Here is a 17,830-nt window from a genome sequence, read left to right as displayed (position 1 = left end):
AGACCGCAAAAGGCAGGTTCAGCTTCGTAATAGCAAATGTTTTCCCTAGTCTACGCGCCCGAAGACACCTTTCCGCCGCGAAATATGAGCTGTGTATGTAACTGTATCTGCTAAAGTGTTGATGACTATAATGATTTGTGGTGTGTGTGTGTGTGTGTGTGTGTGTGTGTGTGTGTGTAATATAGTGAGATGTTCGTGTTGGATGACGACGAAAGGAAGGAGAGGGGGAAACGCGCTGCCGTCCGGCACATCGCCTGCTCCTCTCGAATAGCACCTCTGAGTTTAACGTCCTCAAACTACGCGAACGGGTCCGGTCTCGATTCCTGGCCTGGTCGGAAATTTTTCTCTGCTCGGAGACTGGGTGTAGTGTTGTCCTTACATTTGTACTGTCGTAATTAACATTAATTATTCAGGTGACTGGATGGGCTAGCCCCGAACGCCAAGAAAGTGAAAAAGAAAGAAAAGCCGCCCTCAGTTCATGACACATTCTGGAAAGGTTTGGAATTAATCCACGATAATGGCGTCAGAACTGGTTATTACAGACCATCGTCTAGCACCCCTCCTGCCCTTGCCGGCCAAGTACTGGCAGTGAACATTTCATCCACCAGCAGGATTCGAACAAGCTTATCCCACTGCATAGCAGGCATGCGTTAGTGACCTCGGCTACGGCATCGGGTTTATGTGTGCTTGGACATTTAATCTCAGCTGGACAGTTTAAGGAGGCGTGGGTGAAACGTAGCAATTATGATGATACAGGAGTTTGTGGTTGCTGACTGATATTTATTGTCACATAAAAAAGTTGTCTGCCACTTATTAGTTTAACACGATGCATGTATTTATGTTTGCTGGCTCACACTTTTTACAGCACATGAGTTTTTCTCATTAATCATCAGAAGTATTCCACTGCAACGTGGAAACGAGACGTCAGCCTTCCTCACGTGTGTTGTTGCTGAAACAACAAGGAAAGAAAAAATTAATGAAGCTGAGGGTGTGCGTCACTAAATATGGGTTAAGCAAACGGAAGAAGAGAAATTTAAATCTACAATTTTCTGCTGAATGGTCGATAAAACAGTAAATTGTGGACTGAAGAAGAAGAGAGAGAGAGAAAGACAGAGAGATCAAGAGTAAAAAAGAGAAAGGGGGAAAGAGGCAGGGAGGTATCTATGAGGAGAGATGAAAGTCAGTTCTTCCTTTTTGAAAAAACACTTGTTACGTCGCAAAATAATACAATCCGTGTTGCGAGGAATGCTTTCCCCACTGCACAACTCGTCCATCCATTCAAGTTAGTGAGTGGTCTCGCTTTGTGCTGCCCTGCCAGGCGACACACTGTAGGAGACACATTTTACTCTTATATACTACGACGGAAATGGAACGTGTTAAACTACGAAGCACTACTCAAATAAATATTTATGGAACCTTGTGTATATGTTTAGTATGTGACCAACATTAAATGATCTAATTTTCGTTCCATTCACAACACATGTCAACCAACGACGTTGGTATGAAGTGTGGTTTCGACGGACTAGGATCGTATTCATTGTGGCTACGTACATAAGAGCCCGCCATTCTTGAGGATTTTATTACGGTGTCTCAAACATATCCTGTGTCAATTGGCGTTAGGCACATTGCATAATAACACATAATTCAACGAGGCCCGATCAGTCAGGGTTCTTCAGCTTCAAACGGCCTACGCCGACTTAAGAACAAACGACAGAAGCTAAAAAGTAATCCAAATTCAGCTGGCCTTTCGTTACTAAATAATTACGAGACAATAAGACCTCAGTATTCTCTACAGTTCTCAGTAGTCTCACATAAAAGCGGCAGTAGCCGCTGTGTGGGAATAACCGCATAAGCCATAGAATCATTCAAATCAGCAAAGTGTCTAACCGTCTACGCATGATTACACAATGCTCAAAATGCTAAAACTTTAATCGACGTGTAGCCGCTTTAAAACACTTCATTCGATTTTCTCACATGAATCGGCAGTAGCAACTTAAATTGCACACTTTATACAATATGAAATAAATTTATCAGTTGTACAAAGATGGCGCAAACACAGAACACACGGAGTTTAACTCGGCGCTTAGCCGCCTTTGAATTCACAATTTGAATCGGCACTAGCCGTTTAAATTTCAAACTATTCGAGCAGCTTATAAAAACATATTAAAGTTTAAGTTTATCTCGGCGTTCACCTGTCTCTAAATTCTACAACGAATTTACCAGTTCGAATCGGCACTAGCAGTTTTAACTTCAGGAATACATTTAAAAAAATTTAAAATCCAACCCTTGGCCACACATAACACCGAAAGGTTTTTTAAAACAATTTCACGGCTCTAGCCTCCACTAAAGTAAGCAGGTTAACAATTTTCCTGAGCAATTACAAGTGCTTGGAAGTTACAGTTCAAAGCTCTAATGAAGATAATCGTCTAACAGGACAGCCTCAAACATAGGCATGGATCGACACAATACATGAAAACAAAACTTGCATTAACTGGTGTTTCAAGTCCAGCCAGTCGCATAAAATAATATGGGAACTACATGCTTGATACTTAATCAAACATATGGCTACGACTTTGTCAATGCATAAGCTCTCATATCCTGCATCATAACACGTGAAAGGTTTTGAAAGTATTCAGTGATAACAATTTAAACACAGAGGTGTGATTGGAGGCTAAACATACACCATTTTACTACCATAAATTACTCCAAATCAACGCATATGGCAGCAGTACTTCTAGAATATGTTAAAAGGGTCCGTAAGAATAATAAAAACAGAGAAAATATTTGGAGTAGGCGGCTCTAACTTCTCACATATCAACCAATACCACATATGCAAAATTTTCTCTGCTAAAATAGTTCACCGAACTATATCAGCCCCAAATGTTTAACTTGAAAAATATCAGTAACAACAACCATTGGGCTACTACTACAGCCATACAACAGACAGTTTAACGGGCCTATAGCCACTCTGCATTTTAGATGTTTTCAAATACACAATAAGTTTAAATACGAGTACGTAGTAAATGACTACTCCGTACAAAACAGTTTAGCCCAGATGTACAACACCTGTTAATTTTAGTGACAATACTTTACACTTGGCCACTAAGTCCGCGTCCAACGTGAGCGACAGAAGAGACCGACAGCGAGCGACTTCTGAATACGCGACACTTCAGCGACAAGCAGCAGCATCGGGCGAAAAGCACGGGTGTCCTGCGGCGAATGACCACGTCGCGCTACAAGATGGCTGCTTAGAGCCAAGGACCTGTTTCTATAAAACGGCGCCCCTAAACTGTAGAATACTGTAGCTGGAGTTTAAGGCTACAAAATTACGCTTTGACCTCGCCGTCGGAGCTGAATCACTTTCTGGCCAAATGTTCTTTTAACCTAGGGAATAGGGGAGCCAAGTCAGGACTATATGGTGGGTGGGTGATTATGTTCCACTGAAACTTTTGCAGGAGAGCAACGGTTTGCCGAGCGATGTGTGGGCGAGCGTTGTCATGCAGAATGTGTACGCCCTTGCTCAACATTCCTTTTCTCCGGTTCTGAGTTGACCGTTTGAGTTTTTTCGGAGTCTCACAGCATCTGTCAGCGTTAATTGTGGTCCCAGCGATTCAGCTCCGACGACGAGGTGAAAGAAGAGGGTTCACAACTTTCTAAACAGCATGGCGGCGAGCTGATGTGACATGGGCATAAAAAAACTGCCACAGCGTCTACAAAAATGCATCGAGATAAATGGTGATTATGTCGCAAAATAGCTAAAAGTTCAATCTGTAAACTCATTTAAACCATTGTAGAAATAAACAGGTCTATGTACTTATAAAAAAAACAGGAGACCTTACTTTTGGGATTAACCTCATAGGTTTACTTAAGAAAATAAAGGGAGAAGGAATGCTGTGCATGAAATTTACAAAGGGAGAAATCTCTTCGTAAATGTCATCAATTACGAAGATCACTAGACAAATTCTTCGAATACACGTGAATGAGCAGAGGAGCATTGGACTATGTCATCAATATATTACATACGAATGTTTTTTTACATGATCAAGACTTTTAACAGCCAATAAATGCGGAAGAACTACTGATTACATGGCTAACTCCCCTCAATGCACACATAAACACACTGTTTGCTATCCGAAGGTAATAGCTAGGTATGGTGTATCGGTAGCGTTACAGTTAGAGGCTGTTTGCGTCGGAGAGGTCCTGCGTACGCTTCTGGGACGCCGCGCCGTCGCCGGGCGCGCACCCCGCTCCGAGGCTCCAGCTGCCCACTGTGCGCCGCGGGAAGGCGAGGACCACCGGACTCCAAGCCGTCGCCGCCCGGCATTCCACCGCGCCGCCTGCCGGCTCCCGCGCCGCACCAGCCGCAGCTGCACGCTTTAACTTTCGACTTAACGATCCGGTAAGTCACCATGACCACCGTTCGAACACGACCTTGCAACTGCAACTCGGACGTGAATACGTCAGGCCAACGGACTTTGATATTGAAGAGTGGATGTTAAACGAATTGCGTATACAGGGTGTTACAAAAAGGTACGGCCAAACTTTCAGGAAACATTCCTCACACACAAAGAAAGAAAATATGTTATGCGGACATGTGTCCGGAAACGCTTACTTTCCATGTTAGTGCTCATTTTATTACCTCTCTTCAAATCACATTAATCATGGAATTGAAACACACAGCAACAGAACGTACCAACGTGACTTCAAACACTTTGTTACAGGAAATGTTCAAAATGTCCTCCGTTAGCGAGGATGCATGCATCCACCCTCCGTCGCACGGAATCCCTGATGCGCTGATGCAGCCCTGGAGAATGGCGTATTGTATCACAGCCGTCCACAATACAACGACGAAGAGTCTCTACATTTGGTACCAGGGTTGCGTAGACAAGAGCTTTCAAATGCCCTCATAATTGAAAGTCAAGAGGGTTGAGGTCAGGAGAGTGTGGAGGCCATGGAATTGGTCCGCCCCTACCAATCCATCGGTCACCGAATCTGCTGTCGAGAAGCGTACAAACACTTCGACTCAAATGTGCGGGAGCTCCATCGTGCATGAACCACATGTTGTGTCGTACTTGTAAAGGCACATGTTCTAGCAGCACAGGTAGAGTATCCCGTATGAAATCATGATAATGTGCTCCATTCAGCGTAGGTGGAAGAACATGGGGCCCAATCAAGACATAACAAACAATGCCTGCCCAAACGTTCACAGAAAATCTGTGTTGATGACGTGATTGCACAATTGCGTGCGGATTCTCGTCAGCCCACATATGTTGATTGTGAAAATTTACAATTTGATCACGTTGGAATGAAGCCCCATCCGTAAAGAGAACATTTGCATTGAAATGAAGATCGACACATTGTTGGATGAACCATTCCCAGAAGTATACCCGTGGAGGCCAATCAGCTGCTGATAGTGCCCGCACACGCTGTACATGGTACGGAAACAACTGGTTCTCCCGCAGCACTCTCCATACAATGACGTGGTTAACGTTACATTGTACAGCAGCAACTTCTCTGACGCTGACATGAGGGTTATCGTCAACTGCACGAAGAATTGCCTCGTCCATTGCAGGTGTCCTCGTCGTTCTAGGTCTTCCCCAGTCGCGAGTTATAGGCTGGAATGTTCCGTGCTGCCTAAGACGCCGATCAGTTGCTTCGAACGTCTTCCTGTCGGGACACCTTCGTTCTGGAAATCTGTCTCGATACAAAGGTACCGCGCCACGGCTATTGCCCCGTGCTAATCCATACATCAAATGGGCATCTGCCAACTCCGCATTTGTAAACATTGCACTGACTGCAAAACCATGTTCGTGATGAACACTAACCTGTTGATGCTATGTACTGACGTGCTTGATGCTAGTACTGTAGAGCAATGAGTCGCATGTCAACACAAGCACCAAAGTCAACATTACCTTCCTTCAATTGGGCCAACTGGCGGTGAATCGAGGAAGTACAGTACATACTGACGAAACTAAAATGAGCTCTAACATGGAAATTAAGCGTTTCCGGACACATGTCCACGTAACATCTTTTCTTTATTTGTGTGTGAGCAATGTTTCCTGAAAGTTTGGCCGTACCTTTTTGTAACACCCTGTAGAGGATGAGGAACTAGGACTCATACTCGATTTTACTGTGTACAGCCCGTTTTTAAGGTTACAGACTTTGACACGGTGTGAAATTCTCGTCGCCACACATGGGGGAATACGAAAATATAAACATAGGGACGGCGCAATGAGTGTTGTAAAAATCTCCTTCGCCGGATACGGAGTGCGTCACTTAACCTCTTCAAAGTCCCGACGTACACACACGTGCACATCAGGTCTTCGTAGTGTCATCCTGCCAAGTGTCATTTTCCCGAATTAAGACCTGATGTGCATGACTGTGCACATCATGCGGTCTCTGTTTTTGCCACTAGGTCGCGCGCAAGTCAGTTTTGGCGGGTTTTCTCCCATCCTGAAAATTCCGATCTTAAGGATGGCGTCATCTGCGACAAGCGAGAAAGGTAAATTCAGTTTCAATATTCGTTTTTTAATTGTATTGCTGTTTTTATCGTGTCTTACTCCAAACAATATACCAACGAAGTCACATGTGCATGCAATTAAAACGATAGTATCGTAGTTTTACAAACATCGACTGTTGAATTTGAAGTACACATTTGTGTGCGTCGGGTCTTAACTCACAGAATGTAATAGTACTGATGTTAAGACTGATCTCACTGCGAAATCATAATTTAAATTTTTATCTAAATTAAAATGTGGAAGTTTAGGTACTAATACTGTAGAGTAGGAGCAAAGTCGATTTGGGTGTTACGGGAAGCATGATGGACATGTAATCTATAGGTACTTGGTACTAATCTCAGTAAAAGCTCTAAAATTTTTAATTTTGTTATTAGGTTCAATTTCAATTCTTTATTCAATCACTTCAACAGTTACCTTCACTTTATTTCATTTTCGCTTCTCAGCTCTGACAGACGATTAAATTATGAAATTACTTGAGATGAGTGACTTGAGTACCTTGTCAGGTGAAGACGAGGATTCTGTTCATGAACTTCTAACTACACCTGAGCGTATTGGTGTGCCACTGTTAATTCATGGATTATGTACAAAAGGTGTTGTCAAAAAGAAGGGGCACCAAAACAAAAGTGGATGTCTCTCATTAACTTCAGAATTCACTTGGCCCACGACTTGCTCAAGTCTTCAAAAATTGTAGGACTCACTGGAACTGTCGAAAGACATTTCTCCGAGTGTAACACAGGAGAATGTCAGCAGTTCTGATGAAGGTGAGGAGCATGAAACCACACAAAACGAAGATGAATTGTGCCAAGGCCAACAGGAGAAGGCAAATGTGACAGGGTTGGCCACCTTCCCGAATACAGCGAGAGTATTTTTGCGTCAAGGTATCGGCTACCAGGGTGCAAGTCAGGTTGTCGTATAATGTGTGAAAAGTGCAAAGATTATTTGTGCGTATTAAAAAACAATTGTTTTGCTAAACATGACAAGTAATGTGTTCATACGTGTAATGTGTACATAAAAATGAGAAGTAATGTGAACATTTTTCATTCTAAAGAAAACTATGAAAATACTACGAGATCGGCATTTTTTTCTCTGTTAAGTTCCAGCGTACACATATGTGTACATTCAATTATACAAACATTATTTAAAATAAAATTTCAAAATTAGTTTTTTATGCTACTTTGAGATCAACAGCACCAAAAAAAGTGACTGAAATATTTTTCCATTCTTTATTTATCTTCCGGACTGAAGAGGTTAAAGTTGTATAATCTGCCCTTTGAAGTACCCGACGACGAAGTGGGACGTTACTTGCGTCTTTATAGGGAAGTACTGTCCGTGAACCGAGAGTTCTGGGATGCTGGACACTGGTACAAAGTGGACTCAGGCATCAGACCAGTGAAGTGACGATGATGCGGTAAAAGTACATGCCATCCTTTGTGGTGATCGGTCGACATAGAGGCGTTGTGCAGTACAACGGCCAACCCCAAACGTGCTCAATCTGCAGCTCCACGGAGCACTTGAGCAGCAAACTGTCCGAGGAGCAGACGTCCGGCGCAATTGCCGCTCACAGAAGCCGCGGGTGCACCGCAAGAAAACGCCACTGCCAGCTACGCGGGAGCGGTAATGCGCGACGCTGCCGGTGCTCACGAGGCGGCGACAGCGGCAGCGGCTGCACCGTCAGCCGCCGCCTCGGGAAGCCCGCCGGCCGCCCCCGACCCTGCCCTGGCCGCGGCCGGCGCAGGCAGCGTGGGAGAGGAACGCCAGCTGAGCTCCGACTCAGAGGGCGAAAGCACAGAGTAACATATCTTTGTCTGTGGCGAAAGTATAATGGAAGGTGAGGCAGCCCAGGCCTCCGCCCCCTCCCCCGCCGGCGGCGGCCGAGGATCGCGGAGGTCAGCGCCCCCGCCCAGCCGACAGCCCAGGTCGGGCCCAGCGCCGAAGCGATATACGTGAGCTCGCCATCAAGAAGCAAGTCACGAAACTGGCGCGTATTCTGAAGGAATCAGAAGACGAGCCAAAGGAACACAACGGAGACTTCCCGGCCTCGGGAAAAACCAAAAAGCGCCGGAGCAAGCGGCGAAGCCTCAGTCGAGAAAAAGATGAAGACAAGATGGATGTATCTGAAGCAGAGGAGTCAGACACGACATCTGCCAACACCAACCCCAAAGCAGAGGACATCCTCCGGCCGGAACGGCCACAGGACGCCACAGACCCGCCTCCACAAAGCGCCTAAATGCAACCGGCCTCAGTATACAACGTAATTATGTGCAATGTGAACCGGATGACCGCCGCACTAAAGTTAGACGTCCTTCCCGACTTCCTGCAGCACAAAGCCGCAGACGTGGCGATGTTACAGGAAGAGGTCACGGTGGCAATAGAACAGGTACTGGGATATTAAGTCATCTGCAACATCGATGCAGAAACTCGCTGCGGAACTGCTACCTTCGTCAAACACGGCCTCGAAACTGTCGACGTGAAACTGATGTCCGACGGACGCGGAATAGCTGTGTAAATATCTACGTTCCGTCGGGAACTGAAAACAAGCGTGCAAGAAGCAAGTTTTTCATCGAGGACATCTGCGAGCTGCTACTCCACAGCAACAACGTCGTGCTGACGGGTTACTTCAAATGAGTAATTGCACCCGAAGACCAGATCCCGGTATAATCCCTGACACAGTACTCGTTAAAGCCTGTGCTATGGAAAGTGAGCGAAACTCACCTTATGAGAGAGGATTTTCGCATGAATATAGATCACGTGTACCTGAATGGTGGCAAATCAGATTTACATCCACTCTGTAATAACGTTGATACGTCAAGTAAGTTCGAAATGCAATCACACGTTAGGATGAATCAAAAGCAAACCAGAAGATGCTACCTATGTGACAATAATACGGTCGCCAGCCTAATTAGGCATTAACTGAGTTTCTTCCCTGTACACGTTGGTATATATTCATGCAAAACAACAAGTTGTAACACTGCATAATATAGTAGAATTTTAGAACCAGAAAATCTATTGAACTGATAGTTTCACCTTCTGTACTGATATGGAAGAACCATGAATACATAACACTACCCTATAATGTATACTACAAAACTTTATACTGTCTATCGATCTGATTAAAATCGGGCATAGGTTACCCTAGAAATATCACTTTCGTGCCACACACAAAATGTCAATTTTGATAAAGATAAAACACTGATAAATTTTGACTTTTATATTGACTTTAACTTTTGCTGGCAAACCAATTTAGAACACTTCAGAATTCAATTGAATGAGAGAGAGGACCCTGAAACTGTTATGATCGCTGTATTTAAAAAAAAATGATTACTAGATTTGGTATTAATTCAAGATTTCCAGTATATAAGTTACTACTCTTTTCATCTCATTTACTGCTCATTTAAATGCCTTTACATCTGTCTCGAAATAATAAACTTCATTACTATATCAATATTAAAGTTATCTTTCGACTTCGTTAGACCTTCGTTATTTATTTACTAGTTCATTAACAAAACATTCCTTTAAACACCATTTTAATATAGCTAGTTCTGCAAATAATTATTATTAACACAATTTTTAATTTTCATTTCGGAACACTCGGATTGCACAACGTTTGGAAGGGAGCCTGTCTAGGTTAGTTGTGAGGATAATTAAATGATGGAAAAGTTCTGGTGAAATTTAGGTTATTATTGCACCAAACGAACACAGTTCACTCTCTGATCCATACGAATACAGTACTAAAAGTTTCAACCTTCTGGTATCGATGCGGCGGTTGGTGGGCGGCAAGATGGCAAGGCACAGAGCACACATACAACCACAGCTATGGCTCTTGACGTATCGGCACTTTAATTCTTCTTAGCGTCGCAATACTTTTCCATTTAATGCCTATGGAATTTTGCCATGCTCTGTGGGCGTTGGAACGGCATACCCGAGGCTCAGTGAAGCTGTGTCTTCCAAGAGAGCCTTCTCGCTCCAAAATGTGTTGCTCAAACCAGTGCCAAACTCCAGCTACTACTGTGCCCGTTGTGCCGTGCAGTGCCCGCGTGCATTTTCCCGCGCTTGCCTGCCATCCACCTTTTACCGCTCCCTGACAGACCGGGAATTCACCCGAGGTTTTGAATTCCGCATATCCTAACACATTGCCTACGTATGGACCAGACGCACAGTTACAATTTTAAACATCTTACAACAGTTTCAACATTTGTTAGATTTCAGTTCCATGACAATATTACTTGACATTTGACATAAACATTAATATTCACATTGAAACTTATTTACAGCGTTCTTAACATAATGGCATGAAACAAAAAGAAATGAAATCAGAAGATCAATTACACAAGTTTATCGTAAAATCAGATCAAAAGAATTACTTATATGTACAATAGTACAGAGTCGTTGTTGTTACACCGGTACCTAACTTGTGCGCCGAACTGCAGGAGTTAGTTAGGAGTCTAAAATTAGCAGACTCCTGGCGTCTACTACACCAAGACCACACAGAGTTCACGTACCTTATAACCGTGGCAGAAGCAGAATCGACAGTCTATGTAAACAGAGACGTGGCACCCAAGGCCGAAGGAAAGACTAGAACCTAGGTAGACCTCCACAGAACATGCACAGTACAATTCAAGAGGCTGTGGAACTACACGCCGTGTTGGACAGCATTAACACGACGAGGAAAGGTACACTGCTGGAAAAGTATGCTAACCTCCAGGTCAGGTAACTGCGGTGTTAGCGGCCACAAGGCACCGCTGGTTGCATTTCACTAATAAGAATAATACTAAATCCAAATAAGTCCATGACTTCTGCGGAGCGCCCCATTCTGCTCTCTCACGATGTATAATGACTACTGAGGTCGCTGACATGGAGTGGCAGTAGGTGACAGCAGAATGCACCTGATATGAAAAACTTGTGTTTCGGCGGGTGTCCGGATACTTTTGATCACATAGTGTACATGATTTTGTGCGGAATTAGTATTTAATTTAGGGCGACTAGACACTTCAACAAGAACAACAAATAACAGGATTACCGTTGCACAACTTAATAATAGCCTCTAGTCTCCCAATCTTACATCAATGACCGTTCCCAACTGGCCATGATTGATTGGCTAACGGAGATGGGTGCCTCCAGTAACTGCTTACACAACATTACTGATTTACGTAATTTATTAATAAAAGTTCACTGAAAGAGCAGTCTTAAAACACTTCATAGAAAGGCCACAATGTATCAAGAAACGCTGAGCAAGGCAAATACATTTGAACAATTAGCGGAAGGTTTGCGGCAGAGATACCATAAGCAGAATAGTACTAGGATTTTCAAGAAAGGTTGAGTGGGTTGATACACAACGCAAATAAAATTGTGGAGATTTTTTTCGGTCAGAATCCGTATAGTACATGCCAGGCATACGAGTTGAGAGGGAATCCAGAAGCGGATCGCGTCATACGCAGAGAGGCAGGAAACAGAGTTCCCGTTGCGTTTTTGTGAAGAATTCCTGCAGTATTTCTGTGAAGAGTACGAATGGCAAATCCAGAGGGGCCATAGGGCAAACGAACAGGAAGCAGGGTTATGGAAACGAACAACGGAAAACGTTAAACATAGACGGGGGAGTCCATCCGTCGGAAAACTTAATGGTAAGTCCAGACAGAGCACTGCGGACACTAACGCAGAGACGGACTGTTATTTGATGGGCTTTGTAGATGGTAAAGAACGTTAATTTTTGGTCGATACCGGTACTCGTGTTTCTGTGATTAGTCTAGATCCCGGGGATAGAAGACTAGGCACTTCAAGCTATAAATTGCGGGGAATAAATATAATGATTTGGTATAACTAGTGACAACAAAGCTCTCTTTAATAATTGGAACTTCAGACTTTCGAGAGCATATGGAACTGTTGCCAACTGTGGGACAAGGGTATTCCACGATTCTCGGACTTGACTTCCTCGATAGATATCATGCGAAAATTAGTCTTCCACAGATCACAGTTGAAGTTGGTGGGAACTTGTTTCCCATGAACTCAACAGCCGTAAATGTTTCAATGTCCCACGGTACACTGACTGCCAAACTGTCAGCAACTGAGCTGGATATACGTAAATTAAAGATAATTACATATATAAAAGTACATGCTGGTACAGGGAAGCTGGTTTCGGTATCTGCAGACGCCGATGTGCCACAGCAAAGATTTTTTGTGGTTGAGCCAATGCAGAACAATGTAGCACCAGAACAACTGCACTTTTTTGTACGAAAAAGCGTTGGACGCGTAACGAACATTAATGGGGAACTGATGAGTCCGGTGAGCTTTGAAAACTTTGGAAGAGATGAAGTGAATCTCCCGAAAATATTAATTATAGCGAGTCTAGAGATACTCGAGGATGAGGATACCGATGGATGACGAGATGATCGAAGCATCCAACAAACTGTCAGTGCGTCTGTACTACGTGCCAAGGCTCGTCACTTGATACTCACCGGGAAACCAGGGAAATTTTGTTGTTACGATGTTCACATTTATTCAGTTACGATGGTCCACCACCAGCAGCTTCTACTACGCAACACTACATACCAATAGGCGACATGCGACCAGTCTATAGGAAACATACAGAATAGCGAAACACCTACAGTCACTGGTAGACGAATTTATAGATCAAATATTACGCTAGCGTATTATAGAGCATGGTGATGGCTCGTGGTCAGCAAACTTTGTCATTGTACCAAAAAGTAGATCTTACCCTTAATGTGAAGAAATGCCATTTTGCTCAGGCATATTACCTTACGAATATTACCAGACAAGATGGAGTGAGGACGGTTCCTCGACTTACTTCTGCTGTATGTTATTTTCTGCTGCCACAAACTACTAAACAATTACAGTCATTTATTGGATTACGCAATTATTATCATCAGTTCAGGAAGGGATTCTCTGAAACTGGCCAGACGTTAAATATGTTTATAGGAAAATGTGTTAGTTTTTAGTGTACAACACAGTCTCAAGAAGTATTCAAGAAGCTCAAGGAGATATTAATATCAGATCCTGTGTTAATGTTTCCTGATTTTTAACAGGAAATGAAACTAGCATGTGGTGCCTCCAATAATACATTGGACTGTATTTTAAGTCAGAATGTTGATGGGGAAGAACTTCTGGTGGATTGTGCCTCTAGACAGTTGAATAAGGCTGATTCTAATTGTTCCTCAACAGAAAAAGAAATGTTAGCAGTTATTTAAGGAATTACTTACTATTCTTGCTATTTGTACAGTCAGAAATTCAGTGTGATTACAGACCATGTGTCTTTAGAATGGTTATTAGAGTTATTCAGCAAGATGATTAACGAGATGGGCACTGAAATTAAGTAAGTTCGACATTGAAGTAATTCATAAGTGAGAACTCAAACACACGAATCTAGATATCCTAAGTACGAAGCAGTTTTACAGCTAGTTGGTGGAAGCCAGGACCATCGGATAAACGCACAATCAGCGGAAAATGAGTGTCAATTCATTTGAATTCAACCTCAGTTTGAAAAGAAGGTTTGCTTTGCCGATCTACAAAGTTCGAACCTCGCATTGGAGTTCCTACAATGCTAAAAGCGGAAGCACGCGACCACAGCTTATCAGGTCATGGATGGAAAAGAGCAATTGATAGACATCTGCCTGAAAGGTTTTAGTGGAAAACACGTCAAAGTGATGTTGGACAATGTATAAGAAATTGCATCCCGTGTGCACAAAGAACAGATTGCAGTCATCAGAAAATTCAGTTGCAGAGACTAACAGAAACTCACAAACCATTTTCTGTGCTAGGTTCGGTTGTTTTAGGACCTTTTAATAGAATACAAGCATGTTATAAATATATTCTTACGATGTCAGATAATTTTTTCACAATATTTAATTATTGTAGCCATTCCAGGTAAGAAGGCGAGTATGGTAGCACAAGCCAAGATAAAACACTGGTTACTGAAATTTGGTGTGCCAGAAACCATTATTATGGATCAGCGTACTAACCGTATATACGAAGTAATGAAACAGTTATGTCACTTCCTGAAAATTAAGAAGTTATGTACCAGCTCATTCCATAATCAAATGAATGTACAGACATAGCGAGTTCACTGTACTTTATACAAAATTTAAGCCATTACATCAATTCACAGTATTCAGATTGGGACATATATTAGTTTTGTCATCAGCACATATAATTGAGAGATTTATGATGGAACTGACCTCTCGCAGTACGAGGCAGTATATGGGTGAAAAATCCTGTCACTTTTTTATGTAATTCAACATAAATTGGGTCCACAGGGCGACAGTGAGAAATTTTGCGAAGAAATTGAGAGAAATTTGGCGAAGGATAAATTTTGCTAGCACAAAAGTTTTAGCTTATATTAAAAATGAAGAAATTCCTCCAAATGTATTTAAGGTGTTATCAAGTTATCGAAATGACTTTGCCAGTCAACAGAAAATTACAATTTATAACTAGAACTTCTATAGTCCATGTATGTAGGGTCAAACTGTTTAGTGGGGAGATGTATGCCTCAGATTCCTTCAACCATCACAATAATAAAAATTACCAAGGAAAAAAGGAGCATCAGATAAATGTACTTTATGCAAGTAAGTCTAGGAAATAATGTAAATTTCATGTAACTGCACATGTCTTACTTGTTAGTTGCTGCTATTTACTTGTCATTTTCGGTGTTAATGTACGTGTATAAAGGAGGGAGGGGGTTGACGGTAATTCCTTTGCTCTCAGGTGGCATACTAAGATGTTATTCGACAAACTCTTTCTGGATATAGCATTCCTATACTATTGCGGAGGAGATATGATACAGAATCAGCCTCTATACAAAGGAATTTTACCGCTAGGAAATCAGATGTCGTACTAACGAGTCACAGATGGATAGTCGCGTTTACATTCGTTATTTCGGATGTTAGGAATGACGTACGAAGACTACACAATAGACTCAGAGGGTTACAAGAAAACAGCAGAGACAGAAGGATTATGGAAAGATATGCAGAACAAGTATCACAAATTAAAACTTTCGTATAGGAAACTGCGCATTTAGTTGCAACAGAACCATGAATACTTATACACAAAAAATGAGGCTGGTTAGAAGCAGGAGGGAACCCGTTAAAAAAAAATGTGTTTGGAACAACTGATAATGAAGACTTCAGAAATTTAAACAGCACAATTGGAAAATGTTTACAGATACAAACCCACGAAGTATCATTAGTTTCTAGTTGGAGAGATGCTCATACCATTACATATGCAGCAGATTTAAAAGCTTGTATTAGACGAAATGATGTTATTTGTCCAACAAGGGTGATACAAACGAATAACCAGTAATATGAAATGCAGTTGTTTTGGGGGAAAATGTAAGCTGTTTTATTGGTATAGAGTGCTACTCAGCCAAAATCACATAAAATTGGAGATCGCTGGATTTAGGCCATATTTACGTTTCAAATGGTAATTATCACTTGCTACAAAACGATAAACCAAGACTCGTAATGAAACTAAACTTACAAGGCAATGGATTATTAATTAATGGAACCAGAGGTGAAGCAGAAAGACAATTTTACATTCCAGCTATCGTCATAGGCACAAGAACGATTAACTTGACCCCACCAATGTTGTATTGGCCGGAGGAACCACCATACACACAAAGCTGATGAAGTATTCAACAACTGATCTGAGAACTAGTCATTATGCTCAACTGCCTAGCAATGGGCATTATTTATAGAACTATAGAAAATTCGCTGCTGGGATCGGTCCGAATTATTTTGCTAGGTTCCATTACTTTTCTCACATCTATCACAGTCTTACCCGAGAGGCGATGGAGAGTGTATCGCAATTCATTGGCGAAGTGTTTTCTTCTTGTAAGTACATAGGTTCTGCGTTATAGAGTTGTTAGAAACATAGCTGTAAGAATGAGGCAATTCTCCTTCCGTGACCAGCTTGGTAAAGGCGAAGAACCACTATGCTCTCATAAAAAAATGCCTAGAGCACTGTGTGATGTGTCCAGTGTTGTTTGAAGCGCACTGCAGTACCCGAGCGCAGACGAAATGCATATGAGTGGGTCTTTCTGCGAAGACCTTTTACCAATCTTTCTTGTCACGGATCAGGCTACGAAGCGACAACGCGAAGAGGATGAGGGTCTGCAGTTCATCAGCTAAGTAGTAAAGTGCAATAAAAATCAACCAGTCGTTGTAGGCGTGATGCACAACTGCCAGGTACACTGGCGCACTCCAAAAAGAGCCAGCCCATATCGCTGATCAATCCGAGTACGAAACTGAGAGCAATGCTCCACTTACAACTAAGCATCCAGTCAACCCATGTGAGATGTAAGGCAATGGTCCTTTTTCAGTCTTTGGTGGATAGCGTAGAAGGAAGTCTCAGTAGGCCTTACGCAATGACGATCTCTCCATTGGAAAAGAATTTCAGATTAGTAACCAGTGAAGTGAAACGAAAATAAGGATAAAGTTATACGGGCAGACAGTGAAGTGAAACGAAAATAAGGATAAAGTTATACGGGCAGACATACCAACAACAACAGCATAATGAATGGTACACCGAGAGTAGGATTCGTTGTTGGTAATAGCAAGGTAGAGCAGAGTGAATTGTTATGAGTAGTTCAAGGATGGGATTTTCCTGTCCACAAGGAAAACAAAATCACTGTCAAAATCTATAGGTCACGTACACATGTCAACATCAAAGTCTAAAGTTAACGAAACAGAAAGAATTTTGAGGCATTTGATAAAGAATTTCTGTTTTTAAATGAAAATAAATGTCTAATACCGATGGTGAATTGGAGCACTACGTATGGGAAGACTTGGTGGCCAGAGCTAAGGCAGTACACGGACTTGGCAATAGGACTGAGACATGAGAAATGCTGACTAAAATCTGCAGTAAATTTTGTCTTTAATAGGAACTATAATGCTTAGGGATCTCAAGAGAAAGAGGTGTACTTGGAAAGGACAAGGAGGCATAGTAAGTGGCAGGCTTAATTACGTCATGATGAGACAGAGATTTCTAAAGCACATATTAGAATATTATCCAGGAGCACGGAGAGATTTAGATCTAATTTTAATAATGATGAAGAGCAGACTGAAACTTAAGGGTTCAAGAATCAATGAGAAAGGAATCCGAACACTGATCTATTGCGCTTGAGTTTCTCTGCGGCTGTTGATACTACAATAATGCTTGTTACAGTTCGGTAGACGCTGAACGAAAGCACTAGAGAAGACTAGGCGGCAAATCTTGGTACGCAAATGTAGTTATGAGAATGGTTACTGCGAAAAATTGTGAAGGACATAAAAAAATTCTTTAATTGATGGATAAAGGAAGGGAATACA

Source organism: Schistocerca piceifrons, chromosome 8, assembly GCF_021461385.2.
Source record: "Schistocerca piceifrons isolate TAMUIC-IGC-003096 chromosome 8, iqSchPice1.1, whole genome shotgun sequence".
NCBI lineage: Eukaryota > Metazoa > Arthropoda > Insecta > Orthoptera > Acrididae > Schistocerca > Schistocerca piceifrons.
The sequence above is the reverse complement of the archived record's forward strand: the minus strand, read 5'-3'. Positions refer to the sequence as shown.